This window comes from Brachypodium distachyon, chromosome 2, assembly GCF_000005505.3.
Source record: "Brachypodium distachyon strain Bd21 chromosome 2, Brachypodium_distachyon_v3.0, whole genome shotgun sequence".
Classification (NCBI taxonomy): Eukaryota; Viridiplantae; Streptophyta; class Magnoliopsida; order Poales; family Poaceae; genus Brachypodium; species Brachypodium distachyon.
This window is the reverse complement of record NC_016132.3, coordinates 3,372,526-3,387,401: the sequence shown is the minus strand read 5'-3', so window position 1 is coordinate 3,387,401 and position 14,876 is coordinate 3,372,526. Positions and strand designations below refer to the sequence as shown.

General features: G+C 43.2%; 2 long non-coding RNA genes across 3 annotated transcripts; one reads left to right on the top strand and one right to left on the bottom strand.

Annotated features, from left to right (window-relative positions):
- Nucleotides 1-258: 258 nt before the first annotated feature.
- On the bottom strand, nucleotides 259-1,820 carry LOC112270833. The gene is made up of 2 exons (XR_002963327.1): nucleotides 998-1,820; nucleotides 259-729 (listed from the first exon to the last, which is right to left on the bottom strand). It is a non-coding gene; the product is annotated as an uncharacterized LOC112270833 (long non-coding RNA).
- A 2,239-nt stretch (nucleotides 1,821-4,059) lies between these two features.
- LOC104582506 lies at nucleotides 4,060-5,742 on the top strand. 2 transcript variants are annotated; one of them, XR_001406116.2, is made up of 2 exons: nucleotides 4,060-5,154; nucleotides 5,455-5,742. It is a non-coding gene; the product is annotated as an uncharacterized LOC104582506 (long non-coding RNA). The 2 variants fall into 2 exon arrangements; XR_002963326.1 differs by having other exon boundaries at nucleotides 5,267-5,742.
- Nucleotides 5,743-14,876: the final 9,134 nt, after the last annotated feature.

The following is a 14,876-nucleotide window of genomic DNA, read 5'->3' as shown; positions in this document are numbered from 1 at the left end:
GAGATTACTAAAAGCACCGAAATCTGAAACAGAATCCCAAACAAAGAAGACCTAAAGCGGACAAAAGTTGCATGCATGTCCATATGGACTTTAGGCATAAAAACAAGAGAGGTACCGATTCTTTGTACCACTGGTAACTCCGGGGAGTGCCGTTTTAACACAATTATGTTTTCGACAGTATTGGCGTCCACCCCTGCTGTTTTCCGATCCATTTTGGGGATCAAAATCAATTTTTAGTAAGACCGGTCAGACAGTGAGTTCCACGTCCAAAACAAAATACTCAATTCATTTTATAAGGTTTACAAATCTTTCTAGGTTTGGCGACCCTGCACCGTAGTAAGAATCAATATGAATTTCGAATTTCATTCTCAATTCACTTTATAAGGTCACAACCATTAAGTCTGGTGTCTCGGCTTCGACAGATAGCAAAGTCGTGGGCACCTATCCGACCCAGGTGTCAGCCGGTCACACAAGGATTTCACTTGGTGGATGCTCCTTTGCACCCACGAAAAGATCATAGTTCGGTCCACTTCATCGATTATTCCTTCGATAAGATGAGCCTGCAATTATAGCAAGTAATTGTCACTGGAAAGACAACAACACAAAGTGAGTGTGAGACTTACAGAGAGGTTCTTCAGTAGTAATCCACGAATTTGTAGCCTACGAGCAAAGAAATATATGCCAAATTGGACAAGGTACCAACTGACTTGAAGAATGCCGGGTATGTGCCTGATTTAACTGAGATCATTGTTCAAGTCATATAAGAACAAAAACAGAATACCCGCAAAAAAAAAACAAAGTTTTTTTGTTGGCGCAGCGAAAAGTTGGCATTCGGTTTTGCATTACTCATATTAGATTCGAATGTGACAAATAAGGATTGTGAAGAACTTGAGGAATGAGGATGAGTGAGATTGCTCTGAGGTGTGAGAGCAAAGCTCTAATTACCAATTGTGGCTAATAGGGGGGTGAACCTCTAAAAGATGATCTTCACACTCACCTCTCTCTCTCTCTCTCTCACGGTCTCCACTTCCGTGGCGTCTGCGGCGAGTAGGCAAAGCGCGAGTAGCGTCGGCTTCGACCGGGAGGCGGAGGAGGAGGCCCGTGACGACGACCTTGCGGCGGCAGCGGAGGAGCTTCGACGCGGAGCGATTCCGGGGCACGGGAGGCGCAGGCGAGGGAACCGGCGAGCTCTGGGTGTCCACACATAGCTCCCGCGCGCGGTGGAGAGGCGAGGATGGACGCGAGGAAGCAGATCGGGAGCGGCGGCGCGACGCCGGCTGTGGGGTCCCCCGCGCGTCCTGTCTTCCCCAACTCCAGCGACGGCGCGCCTAGGCGATGGCAGAGTCGGCGAGCGGTGAGCCTAGGATTTCTAGCGCCGCCGCTGCTTGCTGCTACTGCTTCTGTTGATGCTACCACCGCCTAGGATTTGTAGCACCGCCGCTGCTTGCTGCCACAGCTTCCATTGCATCACGGAGGGGAAAAGGGAGATGGTAGGGAGATAGCCAGCAGACCTGCTGCAGGGTTGCTCCGTCAGCACAAGCAGGAGCCAGAAGAGGGGGCGGCGAGGGGACGACCTGGACGGGACGGGCGGAGCAGTGCGGCGAGGAGGACCGGAGATGGGGAAGAAGAGAAAGAGGAGAGGGGTCATGGGGGAGCAAAGAGAGGGAGCCAGGGGTTTATTTGCGAAAACCAGTCCACGTTGGCACCTGTCGAGTGGGCCCGAAAAGCCACGTAGGAAGGCGGCACGTGACAGAGCCAGTATAGGACCTGAGATGAATCGCTTATGAAACAATAAGGACTCAAACGTGCATTTTCAAAGAATTAGGACTAACTCGGGACCTTTACGAAAGAATTAGAACCTCTGATGCATTTTACTCTTTCTGAAATATCGAATTTACCCCTTCTATTTTGATATGCTCGTGCGGGATGTAGTTTTATGGCGCCTCCATGTAATTTTGGTGACTAGAGAGATGTATGTTTGTCTGAGAAATTGAGTACTTCCTCCGTTCCTAAATTCTTGTCGCTGTTTTAGTTCAAATTTGTACTAATATATCACTTGGGTGGATATACATTAGTAGCATCTGGATGTAACTTTGCTGGATGTAGTTTTCTAATGGTTTGAAATAATTTGGAGTTGCTAGATCAAGTTAAGTAGATTGCTACCAAACTTATTCAACTAGAACATGTCTCCCTCCCTTCCTGCTCTGCCGCTTCAGCATCCGCTTTGTCTTTCGCCGCTGGGGCTTGGTCCTCCGCGACCCAGCCTTCCTCGCGGTCTGCGCCGCCGCGCCCTTGCCTCATGAGTCCTGCCTCCTCACCTTCTGAGGGGCGCCCCAACCTAGGAGGCGCCGCCGCGCCTTCCCCTCGCCTCTTTCCTCCTTTCTCGGTCGTTTGGTGAGCTAGTGTCAAATCTGCAGCGGGGGAGACGTCGTCGGCCGGTCCAGCAGGTTAGTTTCCTGTGGATCAAGAAGATTCCTAAAAAAATGCAGAAAAGTAATTACGAACATTTTAATTACATCTAAGAAAAGTAGTATGCAACTCCTAAGATTGCAGTTACATCTTAAGAAAGGATGAAAGTAACTCTTAGGATTAAAATTACATCTACTAAAATTTTAAAAGTAACTTTCACCATTGGAGCTACATCCAACGAAGTCATGAAGTAATTGTGAACCCAGAAAACTGCATGTGCCATCTGCATAGTAAAAGGAGGAATTAAAAGTAATTGTCACTGTTGAAACTACATCCAACATCTATTAAAATTTACCTTCCTCATACCGGCAATTAAGGTCGAACAGTGTGATGTTGCGAATATTGTCCATAATCTGCATAGTAGAAGGAGGAGGAATTAAAGTTCTGAACACAGCAGAACTACAAGATAAAAAAAACTTATGAAAATTTGTACTCCCTCAGTCCAACAAAGGATGTCTCAATTTTGACTAAATTTGAATGCATCTATACACTAAGTTATGTCTATATACATCCAAGTTTTGACAAACTTGAGACATCCTTTGTTGGACGGAGGTAGTACATGAATTTAGCTACAGATTACTTTTCTACGTGTTTGTGTTTTTGCAGGCTTTAGCTGAAGGATGTTTTTTTTGCTCCAGGCCGTTCAAACTGAAAGCCTTAATGAAGCTCCAGGTGCATTGAAAGACAAGTTTGCTGTGCAATGCTACCAAGAAACTGTGTTTGTGGATGGCTGTTTTTAGGCTGCATAATAGCAAACACAATCTGAAAATATTACATGTACATCCTCTTTTCTATGCGCCTGCAGTTTTTTGAACTTGTTGTGCTAGCTACATGTAAGTAATCGCAAATCAAGGTTACTACTAGATAGATTGAGTACCTTGGTTTTATACTCTGTTGGTGTTTTTATGTGTATGCAGTGACGAATTTTCATGGATTCTTGTCTGGTTTCTGTATCAATCCATGGTGAAATAGATCTGAAGTACTCCCTCCGATCCTAAATTCTTGTCTCAAATTTGCCTAAATATGGATGTATCTACTTTTAAAAGGCATATAAATACATGTAATATTTCGACAACAATTTATGATCGGTGGGAGTAGTATGGAGGTACCTGGAATAATTCCCCTTGCCGTGATCTTTTTACGACAGGATGTAATTTGTTCCTGTTTTTTCTCTGCATAGATCTGTCTCTCAACTGTGCTTTTGGTTTTGTGGCGGCTGGCTGTAGAAGAAAGACTAGCCCGGTTGGTTTAGGTGTGGGTTTGGTGCGATGGAAGAAAAAACACGGAAGCGTGCGGTCGGACTATTGACCGTCGCTTTCATGCCAACGTGGGGCCATAAATGTGGAACGGACACGCTTTCAGCTTAACCTGGTCGGGGGAGCACTCTCTAATCTCTATATCTATCTCTACTTCTCTATCTCTATCTCTGCTGCTTTCTCCGTTTCTAAATATTTGTCGCTGTTTTAGTCAAATTGACAGAAAAATGAAATCTGGACCGTCCGTACGAACCAATCCAACGGCCCGCGTTCCTTTGTTCTCCTTCCCCACGCGCTAATTACAGCGAAGATGCCACCGCTCCTCCAAATCCACTCCCGAGTCCCGATCCAATCTCCTCCGACTAGCGTCTAGCGCGCGTTCCCCCCTCTCTCGCGCTCTCTGTATCTGTCTCTGCCGCTCGAGGCTCGACCCCAAGCTAGGGTTTGGAGCTGTTTGCACCACCCGCCGGCAGGCCCGCAAGACCCGTCTCCGCCGCTTGCACCGTCGCGCACCGTTGCAGCCCCTGTATCCGCTGCCCTGGCCGCCTCCGCAGTTCCCAGCGCCGCCACCATAGTCCCCCATCTCCGCCGCCCTGCGTCGCCGTCCGCAGGCCCCGTCCCTGCCGTCACGGCCACCATCGGAGCCCCAGCTCCGACGGCTTGCGCCGCTGCCAAAGCTCCTGGCTCCACCGCCATGGGAGGGAAAATGTCAAGGAGACGAGGGAAGGGATGGGCGCGATGTCGAGGCGGGTGCTGCCCTCCTGCAGGGCCCTCTGCTACTTCTGCCCTACCTTTGGACCTTATCCTTTCAACCCTTTAAGAGGTACAAGAAGATCATCTCCAAGATCTACCAGTTGCCACCGGTACTGCCAATCCTGCCCGTTAGCATTTGAAAATGGGTGTTTTTGTTCAAATGTGTGGGAGTTTGCTAATTGGGAAACTCTGCCATTATGCCTCAAGAAGTCCAACATGTACACATACCAACTGTAACACACTCCATATCCTCCCTCTTTTTCCTACTGTCATCTAATAGTTATTGCTGGATTTGCTCAAGACTGAATCAAGTCAGTGGAAGAAACTGAATTCAGTAATGCAAAGTATTTGTTCTCCAAAGGGGATTTTCTGATCAGTGATGGACAAAGTAGTCGCTTTATTGTTACTTTTATACTGATCAGTGATCTTCAATGTTTTTGTCTGATGGGCACCACTCTTGGTAGTGTTTCGTACATGTATTTAGTAATCACCAGTCACCACAGTGTTCTACTCCTTTTTTGTTTAACAGCTAGGTGGATGAATGAACAAACTAGGTAAGACCAGAATTTAACTTCACTCCTGTGTTTTGAACAGATAACAGAGTATCTTGAGCAGAGATGCTATAAAGAACTGAGACATGAGAATTTCACCTTAGCCAAAGTTGTACTATGCATCTGTAAGTGCGGTCATGACCAATCCTAGCTAATAGACTGATTGGATTATTCTTGTTTCAAACCATTGCTGGCCACAAGCACATTGAGTATTGTCCGCACACTCTTCTTGACCAGAACTCAATGTCCTGGGTTGTTTGATGCTTGTCGACTTCCTCAAAGGACCGTAGTAAGATCATCAGTTGCTTACACAGTCCACCGGTCCTGTCGCATGAGTTTTATTATTGCAGATATATGCTTTTATACCATGAGTTTTATTATTGTAGATACTTGACGTTAATAAACTCAACATTATATTGGTGCAGGCAAGCTGTACTGCTTTTTGATGGTCAACCCAATTCCTTTCCAATCTGCTTTTCAATGTGAAGGATGATCAGTGGCTAATTAGGTTCCGGCGAATGTAGTAGGAATTAGCAATGCATGGATGCTTCTGCACATAGAAAGGGAAAATAGGCAGGAGGTAGAATGTACCGTTTATGGAATATTTGACGTGCAGATCGTAGTGATGTGCTCAATTCCTTGATCTATACTTGTATTGTATGCCTATGAACTGTAATCAAACTGTCTCTTTATATATAGTTCCTACTGCTCAATGCCTTGATCCCCGACGCCCCTGCCGAACCTAAAAGGGGGCCGTGACCGCACGCCCCCGGTGTCGGAGCCCCGTGCGACGACAAGAGGGTTAAAAAGTATCTGGAAGATGACATGCACTACCAGGATTCCAGGGTTCAGTGACGGTGAGAAACCGTCAGAAATAGACCAAAAACCGACACAAAAATAAATTGTGTCGGTACACCGTCACAAAACTACCGTCAGAACTAGAGCGTCGGAGAAAATGAATTTGCGTGACGGTGAACCGTCATAAATAATATTTCTGGTGGATATTTCTGACGGTGGCCGACAAGAAAATATTTTGGCGTCCGGTTTCGGCGGCGTCCGGTTTCGGCGGATTCTAATTTGACGGCTCACCCGTCAGAAAATAACGACACGAAAATAATTTGTGTCGGCTAAACCGACATGAATATTCACGTTTATCTGTGACGGGCAGCCGTCATGTTTAATATTATTTGTAGCGTGACGGTAATTAAACTGACGGTGGGCTGTCAGAGATTGTATTGTTCCGACGGTGTAGTAACCGACACAGAAATAAAATTACCATCAGACAAAAAGTGATTCGGGACATTGCAATAACCGACACAAAAATGGACAGAAAAATAGATATTCCGATAACTGTCAGGAAAATGGACAACGGTCAGAAAATAAAGTTTCACAATTATAGGCTGAAAGCTGCACAAATGAAATAAATATCTCCAAATCACAGCAAGATATACAAGCACAGCCATACATGCATGACATCAACACCACACAGTGCATTCATCATCCAGATCATAACCAACAATACAATAAGTCCACACATAGCTAGGTCCAACCGTCCAGCATTAAACTACTACCAGATTCAAGAAAAATACAAGTCCACACATCCAAAGGGCAATGGTTGCTACATAATACATGTGCCCATTGCAGAACTCACATCGCCAAAAAGAAGAAGTTTTTGATCTTCTACTCAGTGGGCATGGCCATCAGTAGCTACAGATAACCATGGTTAGCACTCCAATCACCAAAAAGAAGAAAGGTAGATGACCATTGTTAGAACTCCAATTACCAAAAAGAAGAAAGGCTGTGATCTTCTACTTTCAGTGTGCACGCCCAACACTAGGTAGCATCAAGATCAGCTTCACGGCCAACAAAAGCATCATCGTGGGCTTCATGGCCAGCATCAACATCACTGTTAGCATATAAAGCCTCACTATCATCATCAGATCCATTCTCCCCAGCCACGTTGTCGCCCCGATTGTTGTTCAAGCTGATAGCAGTGTCATTGATCTCCATGTTGTCGCCCCGATTATTGCCATTAGCACTGGTTGTAGCACCATCCATTCCATCATTATGGATTGATTGTGAGCTAGCATGTGAAGAACCAGGTGCTCCCTACATGAAGATTATGTTTGTCCATAAGAAACCAAGATTTGAGATAATAACCGAAAAACGAAAAAAGTACTGTAATTTGCCACATATACAAGCACAGCCATTAGATGCATGACAAGATATACAACATATTTCAGCTACTAGGTAGGTCCAAGTATTAAAAGTACAACTAGATTCAAGAAAAATACAAGTGAACACATCCAAAAGGCAATGTTCGCTACAGATTTACACTTCTAGCCCTCCCACGAACCAAAGAAACCAAAAACTTACTAAGAATGATGTTATCCGAAGTGTTACAATTTTGAACATGAAGCCTCACTGCTGCATTGATTGTTGGCAGTCTGCCATTACAAAGATCATTAGTGATCTAGGTTAATTAAATAGCTTATCCCAATGACAAAAGGTATTCCATCAATTTTCATCTCACTGTCAACATTTCAATTAATATTATATATGCGGAGTTGATGAATAAAATTACTTGAAATTGCGCTTGCACCTGTTGCCGACGACGCAATAAGTGTGCTGGTGGTTCCTTTCCAAGCTCAGCAAAAAACATCTTGAATTCATGTGTACAGTTCCAGCACGAAGAAAAAATTATTAGAAAAGGTATCCATGTTGTAAGACTTCATAAATTGAGCAGATTTCTAACTTTGTGTCCATACATAGCTAGTTCCAGATCATAACCAGCGGTACAATAAATTGAGCAGATCATAAATTGTGTCCATACATAGCTAGGTCCAGATAATAAATTGAGCAGATTTCTAACAGTGCATTCATACATCACTTGATGACCAAAAAGAAAGCTATCAAAATTAAAGAAGACAAGCTAAGTAATGAAATCAATGTTTCCAGGGTGAAACAATCCAAAGATGGACATGATTTAAAATTGTAGAAACTGAATACAATCGGTTCAACTTACCATGATTAGTTCGTGGTCAACCTCTTGTTGCTAGGTTAGATGCACGTTGTGTTGTGTTAGGCCCTCGTTAGCACGTCGGAGCTCGTGATTCTCTTCGGACAAGTGTTGATAAGAATCGGAACTTGATGGCCTAGACTTCTTTCCTTTAGCTGCAGCAATAACATCTTCCTTTCTCATCGCGCCATCTCCTATAATAAGGCGGCCATGAGGCAGGCCACCGCCCTTTGTGTACAAGACATGTCCATCTACTTCTGGCTGCTCTGGATCATCTGGATGTGCAGCTTCAACTCCTTCCTGGTAGTCCCTCTACAATATATAAACAACACTTACATTCATTGCATCACACACACACACATACTCACACGAAGTGAACAACACAAGATTAGAGTATACCATGCGTTTTTGTGCTTTTTGGCTGGGGATTACTCCACTACTTCCATTACTATTTATATTCTTAGCACCTGATTTCATTACGGCATATGCGTTCAAAATTGTAGCCTTTTCGGGTCCATGTACAGCTTCCTGCAAGCAGTTTCAATAGTTAGTTCATCATGGTTCTAAATCTGAAATCTGGATGTACACAAGAACAATAGAGAACAATCTTACAATGAATTGTTGTGTCTCTACAAATGGGCGTGAACCCCCTCTGTTTTGAGCAACATCTTCATTAGACAAGCGAGAATCTTGGGCTTTTGATCTTTTTTCCTTGAACTCATCACTATCCCAGTATGCAGCAAGAAGGGGCCAAACGTCCTCTTTGCACCATTCTACCCTAGCATTTAGGTACTCATTCTCATTAAGTTCTCTACGACATGCAAGAGTCTCATCAAGGATCTCTCCTTGGTTCTCAAAATGTAGCTTCACAGCATCGACACGGACTTGGTACATTATATTCCGCACTCTCTTCTTACAATAGTTCTCAAGAACACGGGCAGCCCCTCGCTTGTGCTCATTAGCCACGGTGAACAAACGCTGCAAAGTGCACAACAACAAATTAGTTCAAAGAATTTGTGTGTAGGTCTTAGATGTGACTCTAATTACCCAAAATTCCTTCTTCAAATCTGTCTGCACATGACTCTCCTTGGTCGCCAATCTTGTCATAATAATCTGCTCATGTTGCTGCCGGATATGATTCTCCATCTTCGTCCTTAAAAAATCCAGGGTATTGTCGTTTCAGAATACATCCAAGTTGGGTGGTGTACTTGTAGTCGCCTATAGTCTCTGTACTTGAATTGCCTACAAAAAAAGTCATTTGTTGAACTGCAATTAGATCAAAGACAACAGCAATATGCACGTCTAGGAATTCACTTACAGGTCACCCTGAGGTATAAGGACTACTTTTCGTCCTCGTAGAGGATTTCTCAGCTCAGTTCTTGACCTCTTGCGCCTCCCTCTTGTTTCTACAGTTCTTTTAGTACGAACAGAATCAATGCCTCCTCCAGAGTTAGTCCCTAAGTCACCATTACCCACTGAGTCAGTGCCTTGTGAGTTATTCCTTCTAACTGCAATGCCATCAGAGTTGGATATCTGGTCATTTCTTTCAGCTGCAATACCACCAGAATTGCTTCTCTGGTTGTTCCTTTCGCTGGGCTGATCTCCATGGCGAGCAAGGCTCCTTCGTGTGCTGCCTCCCCCGGTACCTTGGCTGCTGCCTCCAGCAGTACTAGCACTAGTACCTGCACGCGGCTTCCTTAGACTCTTGTGTCGAAGCCCCTCCATCTCCTATAATCAAACATAAGCTTTGTTAGCTCCTACAAATGTGTTAACATAAAACACACATATAAAGCACATACAAAGTCAAGGAGACATAGGAAATTGAGACAATACAAGTGAATATGTAGCATTAGCAACATGATATTAGAAATTACAGCTGTTCTCAACGAAATTATAGTGCCACAACAAAATTACACAAGCTACATGACAAATTAAACACACAATAGTAGCAATAAGATATTAGAAATCTTCTGGGTCATAAGGTGTATGATCAGCGAGTGGGATTTCAAGCTCATCATCTTCATCCGCTTCGTCTTCTGTTTTTTCAGCATCTTCACCACCATCTTCACCTTCAAGGTTGGAGTTGGCTAGCAATTCTAAATCTTTGGTATTAGTTATCTCGTCTGAGATCAGGGATGTCAGATTGTCAGGATTAAGATCCAAGTCAATACTGAAATTTCCATGTTGTTCTTCCTCTTGAAACACCGGGGCATCTTCTATGGGCCCTTCATTTGGGTTAGATTGAGTAGCATTGTCACTTGTCTGCACATAGCCCCGTGGACGGACATGATAAACCACTTGCCAATCTATAAGATCTGACCTTTTCTTGCATGCATATGACAAGTAGTATACTTGAGTAACCTGACTTGCCAAGACAAATGGTTCAAAACTCTGCAGCCTAGATGTGCGCCTAATTTCTACCAGCCCTAAATTTGGTGAACGCCTAACTCCGGTTGTTGGATTAAACCAACGACAATCAAATAATACAAGCTCTAGCTGCAGGCTGCCTTCCCATTTAATTTTGATGATGTCTTCAATGACACCATAATACTCAGTGTCATTGTCTTCATCATCGGTACAAGACACACAAACGCCAGTATTAATAGAAGCGTTTCCTGATCTCTTGTTCTCATACTTCTCTGACCGAAACCTATAGCCATTGATATCATATATTCCATATGATGTAACCTTTCCTTGAAAACCATATGACAATTCAGACAAACAATTATCAATTCCAGAGGTCTTCATGCACTGCAAATGTAGTATGATATGTAAGTTCCTAGTGCATTAATTTGGTTTTAAGGCTTTATTTTGAAAGGTTAGATGATTACTTCATTCTTGAACCAATCAAAGAAATTGGGTCCATTTCTTTTGCCAGGACCAATTTTCCAACCATTTAATCTTAAGTCACGACGTTGCTTGTCATTTGGTTCAACTCTAATCCTCCTCCATTCTTCCTTTTCAAATTTTCTAAAACAATAAAACAAAGAACTCATCCTGATTATTGAAAGGCATGGATAGGATTTTTAGCATTGGATTATTAACAAAAAATACTTACTGACTTACACAAAGAACTCATCCATCTGTCGTATGTTGGTTAATATATATAGGGCAGCAGACTTGTACTCATCAGGTTTGAGTATACGAGATCCTTGAGGGTTCGTGTATCGGCCTTGGTATTGAAAGATATCAATGGTGCATGAACTATCATTGGAAGGGCCACTCTCATCATACCTTGGAGTCTTATTTCTGGCTAACCGTACACCAGCCTTAAAATAAAGTGAGAGAAAAAGGGTTGCCTCCTCAACTAAGTAAGCTTCAACAATGGAAGCCTCAACACGTGCCTTATTGCGTACCTTCTTCTTAAGATCCCCAATAAACTTAAATATATGTTTTCTCAACAATTTAGGAAGGATGAGAATAAATCATAGCACATTGTGTGTCAGAAATTAGAAATTACCTTTCGAATTGATACATCCATCGGTTCTGGACTGGACCTCCTAGTCTAGCTTCATAAGGAAGATGCACAATTAGGTGCTGCATAGGATTGAAAAAACTAGGAGGGAAAATCTTCTCCAATTTACAAACTAGTGCAACCACATTCTGTTCTAGTGAGTGCACAATATCCTGGCTCAATTCTTTTGCACACAATTGACGATAGAAATGACTCAGCTCAGCCAAACAAATCCATATATCTTCTGGAAGAAAGCCTCTAAATGCTACAGGGAGTAAGCGTTAAATGAATATGTGAAAGTCATGACTTTTGAGGCCAAAGATCTTTGATTTCTTTAGATTAACACCACACTTGATGTTGGCTACATACCCACCTGGAAACTTTAGTTTCTGAAACCATTCTAGGACAATTGCTTTGTCATCCTTCTTAATGCAGAATTTGGCCCTAGGCTTCTCCCACTTCCCATTGCTGGTTGGATCAGACAAATGCAAAGCTGGACGGTGGCAAATTTGCTGCAAATCAAGCCTGGCCTTCCAATTATCTTTGCTCTTATCAGTTACATCAAAACATGTGTTCCATATAGCTTCTGCTACGTTTATAAGTATAAAGTTAGACCATACTCTAAACCAGTACTGGCGTAAATTATCACATGTGCAAATTTTTTCATACTAAATGATATAATGATTTGGGATCAAAAAGGATAACTAAAATTCATTTGCATTACTAACTTCACACTTTCACCCCAAAAGATCATGTCACTCTTATGAGATGCCACCATTACACTAGAATGTATGGTCATAGTTCTATCAAATGGCTTCAAGACATTATGGCAACCTTGCTGGTACCTAAATGGATTCCCGGTTGATTTTCATATTTTTCGGAGCACATTTGGGTGTTATTTGGAATAATTTTGGTTAAAATACATGTTAATTCAACAAAAATAGCCAAAAAGTATAAAAAATTACCATACTCAAGTAGAATCTGCAAAATATAGTCCTATGCATGTTCAATTTTCTTGAGAGTGTTTAGAGCAAAACTTTTGGTATTTGCTTCACAAAAGTGACTAAAACAATATTTGTGACGATATTATTTTTGTGACGGGTACACCATAACCGTCACAAATATTTGATTTAGGTGACGGTACACCGACACAAAAATTGTTAAAACCGACATGAAAATGCATCTTTTTCATGTCGGGTTACAACCGCCACAAATATTTGATTTAGGTGACGGTGAACCGACACATAAATTGGTAAGACCTACATGAAAATGCATATTTTTCGTGTTGGGTTCCCATTGTCACAAAAATGTATATTTTTTGTCGGTGTTGTCCAGGCCCGCCCCGAAAATTAATATTTTTGTGTCGGTATTGCTGTGCCCGTCACAATAATAATTTTTGTGACGGTACTTTTGGTGCCCGTCACAAAAATAAAGCACCGTCACGGAACCCTGGAATCCTAGTAGTGATGGTTAGTCCGAGTTTCCTACATATTATTGTCAATCTTAATGAGGGTGTGTGTTCGTGTATAATAGAGTTCAAATAAGAATAAACTTTCTCTCTAGGTATTCATTCCAATCAACGTGAAAGACTTTCATTGGTACCTATTAGTTATACACACCGGGAAACGATGTGTTCAAGTACTGGACTCCCTAGGCATGGGAATGCCACGCGGAGACCTCGCTTTTTATGTGAGTAATCAATTCTACCGTCACATCTTTTGATAAGATTTTGTGTTATTTTTTTTTCTTGTGATGCTACTACTTTGTCATTTATTAATATAACATCTAATAGCAATGAAAAAATTATTCAGAATCGCATCACAACACATGGAATTAAATTCTAACAAGTGGAAGGACCTAAATGAACATCATGGTCAAGGGAAAAATGCATTAAGAGCAGTATGCAGACAGATGGGTACGCCTCCTAATTCGACGCACTCAACATTTGGGTCGTTATGCAATATCAATGTATCTTATTCTTAGAGCATCTTCAATGGAAGCTCTCAATTTTTTTTTTCTGTTTGTCTGTTTGGGAGAGCAAAAATGGATGTCGGTCCGTCAGATGTCCGCCCATCACCCAACATGTCCCCCAAACTGCTCTCTCCCAAACACCTATTTTTTTTTCTTTTTCTCCTCTTGTTTTCCATCTCTCTCTTCCCCATCCCATCTTCCTCTTCTGCTGACGCGTCCGTCTAGCTGCTCTCCTGCTGACACGTCTGCCGCCAGCGAGCCCATCGCCTCCCACCCGCTTGCCTTCCCCGCCATCGATTCCTCGGCTGGCTGCACCAACCACATAAGCGCCTCGCCTCCCCAACCGCAGGCGCCGATCGAGCTCGACCTCGCAATCGCCACCATGGAGGTCGTGCAGCCACCGGAGGAGACACCCGCAATGGCCAGCCGCAGCCGCGTTAAAGATCCGCAGGCGCTCGTGAGCACGCAGGCCCTCCATCTGCGCGCAGGTGGGGGATCTCAGGGGCGGCTGCTGCCGGTCGAGAAGGCATCTCCCCATCTCCCTCCCTCTCATCTCTACCGGAGCACAGGCGGCGCGCCGAGGAGGCCGTGGGGTCGCACCATCACGTCGGAGCCCACGAGCATGCATCTTGCTGGATTCGGCATCCATGGCGCCTGGAACACGAGGAGGAGGCCGTGGTGGTGGCGCGTGAGAGAGAGGCAGGGAGTTGAGAGAGAGAGAGGGAGAGGAGGGAGAGAGAGGAGGGAGAGAGAGTGAGTGAGAGCAGAGAGAAAATGGTAAAAAGGATGTTGTCCGTTTTTGTGCGCCTGCGGCTGCGGCTGGGCCGGGATCTTGCATGTCCGGTCGTGCGGACACCCCGCAAACCATTTTAGGACCAAGATGTAGATATTTTTGGGGATGACATTGGAGATGCTCTTTGTCATGTTGTTTGCTGGATAAAACCTACTCTACTCTGTGTTAAGATTTTAAAAAACCCATTTGCTTAATATTTTTATTTAAAGCTACTAATAATTTATTGATAATAGTTATACATTGTAAATGTCTTATCAAAATAATCATGTAGGTCATCTTGTGCTTTGTGGATGTTAAACTTCATGGAGTAGATGGAAGATATTTTTTAGACATTTCTAATCAGGTACAACAAAATTTAGGACAAAATTGCCTATCATTTTAGTACATGTCATATATTATTTTATTTTCAAAACTAACCGTGATTACTGCTTGCTAGGATGGTATAGAAAAAATTAGGACAAAATTACTGTCATTTTAGTCGACTCGGAATCGAGCGATGATAATGTAAGAAATCAAGATGACTTTAAACTTGATAAAACGAATATCGATCCAGCTGATTGTGTGATTTTGGATAGCCGTCCTAAGAGAGCCAAAACATCAGACACCTCGT